The sequence below is a fragment of the Zeugodacus cucurbitae genome, chromosome 2 (assembly GCF_028554725.1).
Source record: "Zeugodacus cucurbitae isolate PBARC_wt_2022May chromosome 2, idZeuCucr1.2, whole genome shotgun sequence".
NCBI classification, from domain to species: Eukaryota; Metazoa; Arthropoda; class Insecta; order Diptera; family Tephritidae; genus Zeugodacus; species Zeugodacus cucurbitae.
The window spans coordinates 66,944,531-66,955,362 of NC_071667.1; positions in this window are offsets into that span (position 1 = coordinate 66,944,531).

The window sequence follows — 10,832 nt, forward strand, 5'->3', positions numbered from 1 at the left end:
TATTTGTGTGCGTTTAGGATTTGCCGCGCTTCACACACCGGATAACATCGCCGATTATGAGCTGTAAAACATTCAGCATTAATATATTGCAACAACAACAAAAATGCACAAAACAACGGTAAATAATAATAATTTCGTATTTATTTTGTTGTAAATTGTACGCGCTTTTTGTTGCGGTGCGGTGTGTGTTGCAAACAATAAACGAGCTTCGGAACCGGCGAAAAAAAGATTTATTTCTGTCACTTTAATTGAAATGGGTTTAATTGAAAATAATTATTTTTTATTTCTGACACCTTGCAGTTGAAAAACTGTGGAATAGAAACACAAAATATTCGGTGAAAGAAGGATTTAACTTGAAAATTTTTGAAAATATTTTATAAAAAAGCATTAGAAAAGGCCTAAAGTGAGTAGATTGACACTCTCTTTAAAGGTAGTTAGTTGCGTTTTTCTTAATTTATTAGTGTCTGTTTTGACAGCAATTAGGCACTGACACCTTTGTTAGAAGTTTCAGCCAGTTTACACTCCTAATTGGTGTGTTCGAAGGGTTCTATCAGCTCAAAAACGCTTCTACACTACTCTTGAATTGTAAACAAAATTTTTTAAGCTTAGAAATGCACTTGAAGAACTCCATCTGAGTGCTTCGCTTTTGGTAAAACACTGCTTTTAGCTTTTTAGCGAATCGGACGCTCCACTCTCCAAGCAGAAATGATGTTTTAGACCACGAAGCACTTTGAATTTAATAATGACACGAACTACCATAGGATACATTAGTGATAAGACTTTTGAGTCTTTGATGGGTAGTTACCATGAAGACGAAATACACAGACACCACAGGGAATATGATCTTTTCAATTTTTATTGGCTTATACTTTAAATTAATCAGAATATATATAGCCGAATCGTTGGATAGTTGGACCAGGTCGTTCTCCAGCGTAGCCGCTGTCATTTTATTCGCTGTACTATGCCTATGTCGTCCAATTACACATATATCGTCATCGTCATACAGCTAGGGATGCAAACATCGTGAAATCGATGTTTCTTCAAAACCCATCGAAATCAAAGACATCGGCCATCAAAACATCGATACATCGAAACATCGATGTATTTTTGAACTTTTTTAACTTATTTTAAATTTAGTGTGAAAAGCTAAGGGATACAGAAGCAGAACCATAAATAAATGAATTGTAGTACGTCTTTAGTTGATACCTTTTAATTCACTTTGCATTATATGTCTGTTAAAGTTTTTTCTCAATAAATAACTGAATTTCAAAACAACGACATGGAAAGTTTTTTCCCTGTCATTTCTTTTCGATTTCACTTCTGCGTGATAGTTGGCCTGGGTTTAGAAAACGGTCGTTTACTCGGCACTGAAGTGGCCACAATGTGTAAATATTAATAAGCCTATTTATACAACTCCGGAAATACAGTATTCATGTCAACCCATACTATATTGGCTTCTGATTGGCAGGGTAACAGCCGAGATACACTTTCTCTTCAACCTTCCGTCCCTGTAATTGTAGATAAATTTGACAGCTTACATTTCACCTTTTTGTGGACCAAATGTTTATTCTGGTTCCAAATATCAAACGAGTATTCTGTTTCACACTCATCCGAAGATTCTGTTGTATAAGCGCGATTCTTTGAATTATTTATGAAACAAAAAAAAAGTATTTCTTTTAGCCATAGCATCTTTAAAATGCAGTAATTTGAATCTCTGATCTAACGCCAGAATTAAATTGTACAAATAAATCATAAAAGTAACCGCAGTATTGTCCAAGCGCACATTCCCTTAACGAATTCTCTGTATTTTACAAAAATCGAATTCCAATGTAATAAAGCGTAGCCAAATGGAGGGTTTCGAGTTAATACCCGAAAATATGTGAAGGTGTGAAGTCAAATTTTTATATAAAACATCGACATAAAACATCGTTGAAAGTGACATCGATGCATCGATGTTTTTAGATTCGAGACATGTTTCAAAAACGTCGATACATCGTTTGCAGCCCTACATGCAGCTCATCGTAACATCACCTGAGGTATTCGCCGTTGCCAATGTTTTAATAGACCGTAAATCTTCCGCAAAACCTTTTCCTCGAAAACTAGTAGAGGAAAAAACAAAACAGGAAACAGGACAGGAATGATAAGGGACTTATAGAGTTTGGCGTTTGTTCATCGAGAGAAGGCTTTACTTTTCAATTGCCTACTCAGTTTATAGTAGCACCTGTTGGCAAGAATGAGAGAAGTTATAGACACCGCAGCGAATATGACCTTTTCAAATGGTATTGGCATAAAGTTTAAATTAAGCAGAATACATAAGCAAATTACGGCTTAAAAGGCTTAACGTGATATGGAACGTATCCCGAAACTTTTCCACACACCGAAATTTACAAATAAAAATCTCGGAATTAAGGCTCTAATAAAATGAAATTTGAGCAGGTGCAGAAAATTTGCCAAACTATTTTTACACATAAACTAAATAGCGGAATCTCAAGAATTCGTTTTTCTAAATTCCGACATTTCTAAATATGTATTGAAATTTGTGGTATTAAGTTGAACTTTCGTCCTATATTATTTATAACTTATTCTACTTAGCAAACCATGTAAAATATACAACGTTCATACAGCAGCAGAAACTTTTTTAAATATAATTACTAAACAAGTAAGGAAGGTCTAAGTTCGGGTGTAACCGAACATTTTATAATCTCGCAATTTATTTATTTAACTTTATTTATATTATATAATACACAATTTGACCCACATATTCGTCATATATATTGTATAAAGTCCATTGAAAGCATAATATTAGGTTAGAAGCACCGAGGTCCTCGTGTTCGATATATGGGGCCTTAAAACCTATGGTCCGATTTCGGCGATTTTTAGAATGGGGCTGCCCCACTATAAACATTGTATTTGTGAAAAGTTCTGCACCGATATCTTCACTAGTACTTACTTTATATATTGTAATGTAAACGATTCAGATCGTCTTCAAAGTTCTGGTATATAGGAAGTAGGCGTGGTTGTGAAGCGATTTGGCCTATTTTCACAACATATCATTGGGATGTTAGGAAACTATTACAAACCAAGTTTCATTGAAATCGGTCGAGTAGTTCCTGAGATATGGTTTTTGACCCATAAGTGGGCTACGCCACGCCCATTTTCCATTTTGTAAAAAAATCTGAGTGCAGCTTCCATCTGCCATTCCTTATGTGAAATTTAGTGTTTCTGAGGTTTTTCGTTAGTGAGTTAACCCACTTTTAGTATTTTTCAACTTAATATTTGTATGGGAGGGGGGCGTGGTTATTATCCGATTTCTGTCATTTTTGGAATGTATAAGGAAATGGCTAAAAAAACGACTGCAGAAAGTTTGGTTTATACAGCTGTATTGGTTTGCGAGATATGTACAAAAAACTTAGTAGAGGGCGGGGCCACGCCCACTTCCCCCAAAAAATTACATCCACATATGCTCCCTCATAGTGCGATCCTTCATAAATAATTTTATTTCCATAGCTTTATTTATGGCTTAGTTATGGCATTTTATGTGTTTTCGGTTTTCGCCATTTTGTGGGCGTGGCAGTGGTCCGATTTTGCACCTTCCTATGGTGCCAAGAAATAAGTGTGCCAAGTTTCATCAAGATATCTTAATTTTTACTCAAGTTACAGCTTGCACAGACGGACGGACGGACGGACAGACAGACATTCGGATTTGAACTCCACTCTTCACCCTGATCACTTTGGTATATTATAACCCTATATCTAACTCGTTTAGTTTTGGGTGTTACAAACAACCGTTATGTGAACAAAACTATAATACTCTCTTGGCAACTTTGTTGCGAGTGTATAAAAAGAAATTCGAGATCTCGAAATTTCGGTATTAAATTACTACAATATAACATTAATACATGTTTTTTTTTCGGAATACCGAAATTTCGGGATTAAATTTGTGGTTGTTTTTAGTTCAATACATTCTTAATACATTCGTTTGCAAAATTTTTTCTTTAATAATAAAAATAAATTGTTTTGAGTAAAATTAGAAAATGTGTGGCCTACTTTCAGGCGCTCAGTCGCTGTTTAGTAAAAATAAGGCTAACAATCGTTCAGTTTTTATATTTAAATGAAGCCATTGAGGAACTCATTTAAAAATTCGCTGTAAGAAAAAGTCATTCATAAAATAGCATTTCATCGAATTTGAATCTTAATTATAGAGAATTCCTAAAAAAATTTAATGATTCAACACAATTACTCGCAAACGGTACATACGTAGAGAAATTCTCAAGTGAAAAATGTCATTGTGAGTACCGAGTCGTTGACGTAAATCTAAAAGCGATTCAAATTGAAGTCCACACAGGTGAAGGAGGTGAACTCATGCGCCGCAAGTGCCTCTTGACCGACAATGACCCAAAGGCATTTACATTTCACCTCAATAAAATCGAATATTTATGTAAATGTGGATGTTTTTGATTGCTTGCCACAGGGATACAAAGACAATTACGATTTTCTTCGAACACTCATTTGTGCTTTGCGCAAGTGTGCGATACTTCGAAGTGTCCTTGAGACTACGTTGACCAGTTCAAGAATTAACAATACAAATATTGGTTGTGTGTGTGTTTTTCTGAGTGAAATTATGTAGCAAAAGCAACAGCACGTGTATTCAAATGAGGGGGAGTCAGAATCGAATTCAAACACTTTTATTCTACCAAACAGTTTAAGTGCTTGAAAATATGATTATGCTTTGGTATGTGTGAGTAGATGGTTGTTTATATATGTGTGCGCCAGCATTGGTCCCTTGCCGATTCAATTAAACGATAAAGTTTTTGCATTAAATGAGAAACAACCAGCAGCAGCTAACCACTGCTGTATATGAGAGCGCAAAGCAACAGCAGCAACAACAACAACAAGAAATATTAACTAGATTTGTGGCAGAGTACAAGTGATGGGGGGTACAGTAGCGGCGGGGTGTATATGGAAAAACAATTAATGAATGAACGGAAAGTAAAGTGATGCAAAATCAAAATCGAAATCAAGCGCGCAAAACGAAGAAGAAAGCAGCAGAGAGCGGATGGGAGCTGAGAGAAAAACGAGCAAACTCATTTAAAGCACAATTTTAAATTGAAATCGATAAGCTGCACGATTGAAGTACGAAAACTAATTTACTGGAATAAAACAGCACTCCTGCAACGGAGGGGAGCCAATGAAAGACGGGGTGGGGAAGAGTGTGAAGTGTGGAGCAATGTTGTTTGGGGCACATTGGATTGTGGCGTGCGAATGAACACTTTTTAACCTACTTTCAATTTGTTCGCACAGCAGTTCGCGTGCTCATTATCTACTTCATTTAAGTGAGTAATTTAAAAAATATTTTTTATTCTGTTTCTTATTTTTCTTGTTCACTGAACTTCATTCAGCTGGGCAATGCACTTAAGAGAGTTTATATAATATAAATGTAGACAGGTTGCAACATACCACATTTGTTTGCCACTCATTTGGGTATTAATAATAATAATTTGAAGGACTAGGTTTTAAACTGTTTTGAATGCATTTTGGTTAGTTTTCGGTATCATTAAGAAAACCTGCATTTTTCCAGGCCAATACGAAATTTTTGCAAATTAAATCTGTGTTTTATGCTTTCGAAGAAATCGATTGTTGCGACAATTATTTTACTTTGAACTATTTTACTCGTCAATATAGTTCCAGAAAACTTCACTTCCTACTTTGTTCGTAAGAATGTAAGAGCTGAAGGTCTCTTAGCAACTGTAGCAGAAAATGAATTTCTCTAACATTTAGAATTTAATTATTATTTTTTTAACTTATTAGAATTGAATTGTTGTTGGTTAAATACTAAACCATTGTATACCTCTAGATGCAATTGTAAAAAAAATCATAAGTTGTTCAAAAAAATGGCTTTGAGGAATTTCTAGACTAATAAGAAAAATCGGTATAATGAGCAATGATTTCGACTGGATTCTCTCTATCAAATTATATAGCTTCTTGTGTTGGGAGATCTGGACCATGACATACATAAGAATGAAAGGTCTGCCCTACCCGTCATGTGTATAGTCTTGTCGATGATTTGTCTAGGGACCGACTTTTTGTTCGAGATACTACAGAAACAAATCACTCTCCACCTTGTTTTTCAAAATTAATTTTGAATTTCAAATTTTGTAACTTTGCCTACTTTTATTTGAAGACTTAAAAAAGAAGAAACAAATTTTTTGTTGTTGTTATATTTTGTGATCAAACAAAAGCGCTTCTTTTCGGCGGCGCACGTGATTTCCGCTCACTGGAACATCTGAAACCAAAAATTCCAACGGGATTAGAAAGAGTACATGTTTAGCTCTGGTATGATTGTTAATATCGCTCATAAATTAACAAAATGGCGGACCTTTGAAATTATTTTTTTTAAATCTACTTTTTTTCATCTACAAATCAAGTTGAAAAGTAAAGAAGATCTTCACCGATTTGATTTATCCTAGTAGTTCATACCATAGCTACATATGTATAGAATAAAGTATTAAAATTGATTGGGACAGATTGGATTAATAGGTTTTGAGTAACAGTAAAAACACTGTTTCAAGAGAAACGCGTTTAAAGATTTAAGAAGCAAATGCTTGGGTATAAAACCTACCCACGCTGCCACCATAAATCGGCTATATCTTCAAGAGTTTTTGAAAATTTCACTTGACATTCATTATGGTACATTCTTGAATAGTTATAGGTTCGAATTAAATAAAAAAATTGGTTTTTTGAAACCGAGAATGGAGAGGGTCTCCTTAATCTTCACAAAATTTGACCAAATGTTCAGGCTTACAGAATTACTCTTTTCAAATAAAAATAACTTTTATCCAAAATTGTTCTAAAATCAAGGTGTTATCCAAAAGCATTGGAGACTATTTTCGTACTAACATTTCTGAAAATACTAGAATTAACACATGAAACATTTTCAAAGCGAGTCTAACAAAAAAATGTTTTCTTTCCAGACTTTTTCTTTAGCTTTAAGCTTTTAGTTAATTTTATTTACGATTCTTAAACTGTGACGTCCTAAATGTAGGCAATGCTTTTTTTTATATACTGAAGAGTAATGCCTTAAACACCACAAAATGGCGATAATTGAGAACCTAAATGACCACTACTGCTATTTAAAACAAACTTTCTGCCGTCGTTTCCCTTACGTACCCCATCATACCATGAAAATAGTTGAAATCGGATAATAACCACGCCAACCTCCTATACAAAGTTTACGTTTGAAAGTGGTAAAAGTGCGTTAACTCACTAACGAAAAACATCGGAAAAACTAAGTTGTACTGAAGAAAAGGCAGAAATAAGCTTCACTAAGATTTTTTTAAAAGGTTGGAAATGGGCGTGCAGTCGCCCACTTAATGGCCAAAAACCATACCTCAGAAACTACTCAACCGATTTCAATGAAATTCGACTGTTTTCTTGACACCCTGATAACACATACGAAAAATGGACGAAATCTATTCAAAACCACGCCTATTTCCCATATAATACACTTTTGATACCTTCACTTTATAATATATATATACTGGGAACCCATGAAGACATCGGAATAGAACTTTATACAAATACTGTAAATGATCTGTAGCATCACTTGTGAAAAAATTGTCGAAATCGAACTATAACCTTTCAAGGTCCCTGATATCGAACATGAAGCGTAATTAATTCAGAGGAATTTTTTTCTTCTTACTACATATGTGTCTCTGTACCAAAAATGGTCAAAATCGGGTCATAACTTCATCTTGCTCTCATTTACCCTATATTCAGATTATCAAACTTCCGGTGGGCTTTATTCCGCATCTATCGGTTAATACTTGAAATACCAAGTGAGCGTATAATCTTGGATATAGTGTACCTCGATGGTGGAAACGAGTGAAATCGGTTCAGAAATTACCTCAGACCTCATATACTATTTATGATAATTTTCGTTATTCTAGCGGACTGTATGCCGAATCTGTGAGTCAAATTGTGTAATATATATTATAATATTAATAAAATTAAATAAATAAATTGCGAGAATAAACAAGTAAGGAAGGGCTAAGTTCGGGTGTAACCGAACATTTTATACTCTCGCAATTTATTGATGTAATTTTATAAAGACAACACAATTCGACCCATATATTCGGCATAAAGTTCAATAGAATAACGAAAACCATTATAAATAGTATATGGGGACTGAGGTAATTCCTAAACCGATTTCACTCGTTTTCACCACCAAGATACAATGTAACGAAGACTATACAATCACTTAATTTAATATTACTTATAATTAGGTATATAGGATCTGGGGGAAGTTATGACCCGATTTTTACCATTTCAGGTACAGAGAGAAACTGTTATAAGAAAAAAATTCAGAGGGAATGAATTACATTAAAATATCTGAGGGATTTACCTATATTTTCGGTGAAAAATTAACCTTAGGCACTGAGTTCTTCATGTTTGATATCAGGGGCCTTGAAAAGTCATGGTCCGATTTTGACAATTTTTCCACAAGTGATGTCACAGCTCAAATACAGTATTTGTGTAAAGTCTTATTCCGCTAGCTTCATTGGTTCCTTATGAATACATTATAAAGTGAACGAATCAGATGGAATTCAAGATTGGGTTATATGGGAAGTAGACGTAGTTGTGAACCGATTTCGCCCATATTCCACCCGTGTCATCAGGGTGTCAAGAAAGTGTTATATACCGAATTTCATTGAAATCGGTCGAATAGTTCTTGAGATATGGTTTTTGACCCATAAGTGGGCGACGCCACGCCCATTTTCCATTTTGTAAAAAAATCTCAGTGCAGTTTTCTTCTGCCATTTCTTATGTAAAATTTGGTGTTTCTGGCGTTTTTCGTTAGGGAGTTAACCCACTTTTCGTAATTTTCAACCTAACTTTTGTATGGGAGGTGGGCGTGGTTATTATCCGATTTCTTTCATTTTTGGACTGTATAAGGAAATGGCTAAAAGAAACGACCGCAGAAAGTTTGGCTTATATAGCTTTATTGGTTTGCGAGTTATATACAAAAAAACTTATTTGAGGGCGGGGTCACGCCCACTTTTCCAAAAAAATTACATCCAAATGTGCCCCTCCCTAATGGGATCCTATGTTCCAAATTTCATTTTCATAACTTTATTTATGGCTTAGTTATGACACTGTATAGGTTTTCGGTTTCCTCCATTTTGTGGGCGCGGCGGTGGACCGATTTTGCCCATTTTCGAAAGCAACCTCCTCAGGGTGCCAAGGAACATGTGTTCCAAGTTTCATTAAGATATCTTAATTTTTACTCAAGTTATCGCTTGCACGGACAGACGGACAGACATCCGGATTTCAAATCTACTCGTCATCCTGATCATTTATGTATATATAACCCCATATCTAACTCTTATATTTCTTGGTGACACAAACAACCGTTATGTGAACAAAACTATGATACTCTGTGCAACAGGTTGCGAGAGTATAAAAATGTTCGGTTATACTCGAACTTAGCCTTTCCTTACTTGCTTATGAATATTTTGTCAAAAGCAACTGCCATATTTTTTTTCATTCTATTTCCATGGCTTTATTCTACACATATCACAAACCTACATCTGGTGGCAACGCCAAAAAAATACCGTTTTTTTTTCAAGACTCCACACTTTTTGCCATTGCTATTTCTTCGTGCTTCATTTGAAACATTTGCCTGCTCTTGACTTCTTGTTGTTGTTGTTGTTTGGTTTTAATTCATTTACTTGCCACAAAGTTAGCGTACGCAAAATATGACTATATGTTTTTGAAGTGAAACGAGTGCTATTTGTAAGAATGTGTGTATGTATGCACATAAATATAAATGCTCTGTATGACCCGTTGTCTGTTGTCCGTTATCCGGCCGCGTCCAAGCGCTACTAACACAGATGCTTATCGGCTTAGCTTTACGACTGTCGACCAATGTCCACTGCTTTATAGCAAATGAAATAGCTGTTTCTCTATGCGAGAAGTATCAGTTGCTTGTGTGTGTGTGTGTGTCTGAGTTCACTTGACCCCTGCTTTCAAAGAGTTCAAAAGTACTTTTATGCGTATTCACACATTCATTCACACTCACTTTTTTCTCTTTGCTATTCTGCCACTCGCTTATCCCTTTTCATTTCCATTGTACTCTCGGCATTCCAATCTTTTACCGCTCCATTTTTTTCTATTTACAAAGGAAAATATTTATTTGACTCAACTCCCTTCGCGCCTTTGCCTCGGCTGTGTGCCTGTGTCTGTGTGTGTGCAAGTATTTGCATTAATTTTCGTAAGTGTAAAGATCCTATCGCATTTCGGGGGAAGATGCTCCGCCGCTGATAGCAACTAATTTTGTTAAATCACTCTCCGCTCTGGTGACCGTCGGTATTGTTTTTGGTTTTGTTGCGGCGGTTATTGCTTGTTTTCGCATTCGTTTTGAATAAATTAACACAAAATGTAATTTACATTTTATTTACACGCGTGTGTGTGTGCATAGGTTTGTAAATAAAAGGATAAGGTTTAGCGGAAGTTATTTGATGCGCCAGCCAGGGGTACAATGTACCGCTATTAACATATGTACTTATATAAGTACTGGGAATGTGTGTATGACGTCATTTGGTAACAATGCCGAGGCAAAGGCGAAGGTCAAACGAGATTGCGGATATTTATTGAAATACTCTGTGTAGGTGGAGGTAAGTGAGAAAATGGATAACTAGAAGAACTTTAAGAACTTCAATTTCATTATTAAATTTGAAATTTTCTGCTTTCAAATACTTAGTTATAACAAAAGTAAAAAAAATGTTTTGCTTTGTTTTCATTAAATTTGTAATTACAGTAAAATTTTTCTGCTA